Source organism: Lynx rufus, unplaced genomic scaffold (genome assembly GCF_022079265.1).
Source record: "Lynx rufus isolate CCGP_SWC_20201006 ecotype Redwood Valley unplaced genomic scaffold, mLynRuf1.p SCAF_6, whole genome shotgun sequence".
Taxonomy (NCBI): domain Eukaryota; kingdom Metazoa; phylum Chordata; class Mammalia; order Carnivora; family Felidae; genus Lynx; species Lynx rufus.
In genome coordinates, this window is record NW_025814878.1 from 17,784,302 (window position 1) to 17,790,042 (window position 5,741).

The following is a 5,741-nucleotide window of genomic DNA, read 5'->3' on the forward strand; positions in this document are numbered from 1 at the left end:
GGAGACTGTTTCGGATTCTGTGTCTCCCTCTCTCTCTGACCCTCCCCTGCTCATGCTCTTTCTCTGTCTCAAAAATAAATAAATGTTAAAAGCACTCCAAAACCGGCCTTCACTAGCATGGTGAGAATTAGTGTTTCTGAGAATCCAGCTGAATATATAAACTTCACAGTTTCAAAAACTGGGAAACAATCCTGAGTTATATAAGAAGACCAAGCATAAATGAATGCAATAATAAGAGCCACATTTATTCATGTAATTATTAATTTCCCTTTCATTCATGTATTCATTCATCAAGAAAAATATTGATTGCCTACTTTATGTCAAGTATTAAGTGCTGTCATTACAGCAATAAACAAAAATAAAGTCTCTGCTTTCATTATGCTTAAATTCCACCTGGTATGGAGGAGAGGTAGATGGTAATGTAACGAAAAATAGATTCATGCTATACAGGTGGTGATAAGTTCCATGAAATAAAAGCAAGGAGAGGTTTCAAAACATTGTGATGTTGTTTCAAAACATTGTGATGGGGGACCTAAGTGGCTTAGTCCGTTAAGCATCTGTTTCTTGATTTCAGCTCAGGTCATGATCTCATGTTTGTGAGTTCCAGCCCCACATTGGGCTCCACTCTGATAGCAGGGAGCCTGCTTGGGAATTTTCTCTCTCCCTCTCTCCGTCTCCCCCACCCCCCCCCTCTCTCAAATTAAAAAAAAAAAAGAAGAAGAGATTGTGATGACAGGTGCTATTTTCTGCACAGTGGGTGGCCAGAGAAAGCCTCTTGAACAAGAGGTCATCGTGGAAGAGACTTGAATTAAGTGGAAATTAGAACCAGGCAGTTATATGAAGGGAGAGTGTTCCAAACAAGAAGGACAAGCAAGTACAAATGCTCTGTGGTAGGATGGGCTTGGCCTGCATATCACAGCAAGGAAAACAGAGAGGCAGGACTTGAAGGAAAAAGAGGGAATGAGATCTGAGAGATAACAAAAATCCGATTTTTTTTTTTTGTCTTACAGGCAATATAACAGGCATTGGATTTTTTTTTTTTGTAGGATAAGTAAATATTGGAGTAATTTTGAATAGACAAAAGTATGGTCTGACATATTGGAAAATAGAATCTAAAGAGTTCAAAAATGGAAGCAGACTATTTAGCAGTCTGCATAATCAAAGAAAGAGACAATAATGGTTTGAACTAGGGTGACAAATGGAATTGGTGAGAGGTTCTTCAACTTGTGATATTCTGGAGATGATTTGCTGATAACTGGATACAGAGTATGAGGAAAAACGGAGGTGGGGAGTATTCTGGTGTTCTCACCTCTATAGATGAGTGAACGGAATTGCTAATACCTGAAGGAGGAGGCTGAGGGAGAAGCAGGTTTAGGAGGGAAAATCAAGAATTCAGATTTGGACATGGTGAATGTGAGATGTGTGTTAAACACTCTAAGACATGCAACTGTCACACTGCCTGCAATATATTAGGTGCTTGATAAAAGTTAATTCTTTAACACAAGCATTGCATTCTAAGATTTTTCTAAAAATCTCTGTCAAGCTGCCTTGGCAATGGTAGAATAGCCTCTCACAGATGAGTGAGCAGTTCCATTAAGTCTTAAAGAATAGGTTTGATTTTCAGTGCAAGAGGAAAACAGCGAGACTTTGAAGCAGTGAGACTGTTTTTGCCGCAATATAGGAAACGGTGATAAATATTTGAGGGCAAGTGAGCAAATGGTCTGGCTGCAGTTACAGATTCTGGAGGCTGATAAGGAGTGAAAAACTAATTGATGGCAGATTGTGGGAGGCTTGGAGGGTCAGACTAAGGAGTTTGACTCATTTTTAACTGTCTTCTGTTTTTGTTCAGCTTGTTGGCAAGGGAGCCACAGGATGAAAGCAGTGTTTATAAATTAATTGGGATGGACTATAGTAGAGAAGATTTATGCCAGGGGAGGACCACAGTAGCCCTAAGTGAGAAAATAAATATTGTGGGAATGGAAATGGAAAACATGGAACAGGCTCCAGAGACTTCTGAAGTCAAGGAGACATGGTTCTTATCTAGTCCAAACCTACATAACAGACATCTGAGCTCTTTGATGCTTGGCATCATGAAGACAACATAGGATTGACTGTGTTTTTGTTAATTTACATGATTATACATGATCTTTTGCTACTTTCAGATGCTATAGCTGTGGGATGTTTACCAGGGTGGTGCTTCTCTTTCTCAGCACGTGGTAGGAGTGCTCTTTCCTTTCCCTAGGATGTCAGGCCAGGTAATGTGGACTTGCTTTGGGAAATAGGATGTGAGCATAAATGGCATATATCACTTTGGGGCAGAAGTTTTTAAAAAGCAAAGTGCAATTTGTCACTGTCTCTTCCTGATGCAGCAACTGGCAATATTACAAAAGGGTGGAGATTTCGTCCACTGATTTCATCTGTTCCTGAGTGAGGATGTTTGGACCTGTAGCAAACCTTTAGGGAAGAGAGTGGGTAAAATATGCTTTTGTTCCTGTAGGCCACTAAGATTAGGGGCTATTTGTTACGAGGGTATAATCTAGCTGATCCTGACTGATATAACAACTGTTATTGAAAGAATTGATAAAGTATTATACAATCAAATGTCGAAGATATTTAAATAACTTAAAGGAACGTATTTTATCTGGGCAATCTTATCTTTTCATTTCAAAAGTATTAAGCAATAGAGGCATTCAATTTTGAATGTCCCCTCTCTGTAAAGAGAGCTTTCCTACTATTCTTACTTTCTAAACTTCTACTCTAATAAACTTTTGCCTGCTGCTCAAAAAAAAAAAAAAAGTATTGAGCAATAGTTATAGCATGTGAATTGTAATGATACTCATAACTCAGGCCAAAAAGAGACAAGCAAACAGGAAGGAATAGTTTTTATTATGTATTTGCTTTCCTGAGTTGATTCTATACAAGTTTTCTGTGACTTTTTTTTTAAATCAAAGTAATTTTCCAGGAATTTAAATGGAAAGTGTAAGTGTGTGTGTTCATGTGGGGGTGTGTGCATGAGAGAGGGGAAAATCAGATTCCTCATGGGAGAAAAACAAATAGGGACAGGAAGCAAACACTTTGTGAAACCAATACTAATATCCTTTACTGTTACAGAGCTTAATATCTGAGATAGTTTTCTACAATTGGAGAAAAATGATTAATTAATAAAGCCAATTAATTATGGGGTGCCTGTGTGCCTCAGTCAGTTGAGCATCGGACCAGCTCAGGTTATGATCTCAGTTTGTGAGTTTGAGCCCTACATCGGGCTCTGTGCTGACAGCTTGAAGCCTGGAGCCTGCTTCAGATTCTATGTCTCCCTCTCTCTCTGCCCCTCCCCCATTCACCCTCTGTCTCTCTCTCAAAAATAAATAAAAACATTTAAAAAAATTTTTTTGAAAAGCCAATTAATTAAAAAAATAAACACACTCTCTAACACAAAAGACATCATGCCATTTCATTTAGATATGAATATATGTGGCCACATATAGTATGTGGCCAAGAATAAATATAGAGGCGAACAAACAACCAATTTTTCAAATTATGCATTCCTGTCATTCCCCAGGTAGTATCTGATCATCCTAACATCCCTGCACAAGGATCCTGTCAAGTTGGTTTAGTCAGAATCCCCCTTTACCCCTGATGTTTCCTCTTAGTAGGTCTGTGGTCCTAAGTTCCTCCTTATATAGATCCTAAAGCAGTCACCTACCTCGCTTGTGACATCAAAGGAATTGCATGCCTCCCATTTCCGAGCCTTCCTGGATTGAAAACAGTAATGCTTGCTCACTAGTGGTCTCTATCTCAGCAAGCATTTAGGTTTGACCTCCATCTGAGAAATGACTACTATTTCCTCCATTAGCTTTCCAGGCTCACATACTGATCTTCAGAGGACAGGTATCTCCAACTCTCATTGAAGGTGGAGTTTGTTTGATAATACAATGTTTCATGGTCATGAAAAAAAAATGTAAATGGTGGGTTCAATGGTGGAAATGATTAAGAATTGAAGAATATAAACTTGAGCACATTTATTGAGAATTAATTAAAAGGTTGAATTTTAGTACATCTGTTCTGTTTTTTTTTTTCAAAAACCATGCTTAAAAACTCAGTTACAGTGTAAGTTTCAAGATATGTAAACTCCTCACCCTTTTGAGCCAAATGAATTTATACTCCGAGACAAATAATACCTTTTCTATGCCATACCTTTTAATTAAGTGCACGTTCTTAACATTGATGGAGTTAATATCACTTGTTTGGAGGGAGAGAGAAAGAGAGCATGAGCAGGGAAGGGGCAGAGGTGGGGAGAGAGAGAGAGAATCTTCATCAGGTTTCATGCCCAGCGTGCAGCCCAGCTTGTGGCTCAATCTCACAATCTCACGACCATGAGATCATGGCTTCAGCCAAAGTCAAAAGTTGGATGCTTAACCAACTGAGCCACCTAAGCACCCCTTATATTTTTTATTTAGCACATTTTATTTAACATACCTATGTGCTATAATCTTGTCCCAGTGCATAAATAAGTATATGAGTTGTCAAGAACAACGATAGCTACCATTTCCTTTGCTAGTTTCTAAAACGTAACAATTCCATCCTACTAAATTTTATTGCAATGCTACTAAATGGTTCTGAAATAACCAGCTCTTGTGCCAAGTTTTAGTCTAGAAGATGTAAAACAAAAATCAAAGTCAGCATATTGCTTATATTTCTAGGAGCACTAACAAATGCCACACACACACACACACACACACACACACACACACACAAAATACATCAAACATGTACACAGTTGACTAAATTCCTGTCTTAGTATTTAAAGAAAAAACTCAGTAGACGTATTAGTCTATATGGAGTCAACTTTGTGGATTTTTTAGGAAGGAAAAATTGATCTTAGATTTTTGAATCCACAAATTCCTTAGTAAAATGGTGACTAGTTTAAAATTTCAACTGTTTGAAAAAATAAGCTTTTTTCATTAGATTTATACAAATTATTTTTCAGTCCAAGATATCTATTCACATGTTGTAAACTTTTGAATATATTTTCTCTAAAAGTTATGCCTGCCTGAGTTCAAACTAGATCATTGATTATCGATTTTGATATTTAGTATGCTAATTGGTATGGAATATTGCCAGAGTTTGAACTTTTCTTTTTCTTTTCTTTAATGGTACCTTTAATTGTATTTTATATACTGGTCTTGGAGAACCTAATTTTCTTGTTTGAATTGCCTGGTAGGGCCAGAACAATTGGGAATAAAGGAAAGCACAATTCCAGGCCAAGAAATATGACTGAAAATAAGACAGGTCTACTAGACTGTAGATAAGGGTTGTTAAAAAAATGAATGAGCTGTCAAATTTGTTTAAAATGGTGCCCAGAGAATAACTACTCGCTGAACTTACCTTTTAAAGTTACCTTACTCTCAAAGAGTAAGAAATCAAGAGGTTCTAGAACCTGGATCCAGCAGAATGAGCATTGAACTTGGGACTCCAGTAGAAAGCACAGCACAGTGGGAAAACACACAGTTGGGAACCCCAGAAGCAGGAATACAAACCCAGGCTCTATCACTCATTCATTAGGTGGCCTTGGGCAAACATCGGTCTCGATCCCAATTCCATATCTATAAATGGGAATAAACGATGCCCACCTTCACTAATTGTTATTATGCTTAGAGACACTATTTGTAAAATGTTTGGCAGAGTCAGAACTTAGAGATGACAGAAGCTATTATTATTAATAATAATTAGAAGTAGAATCA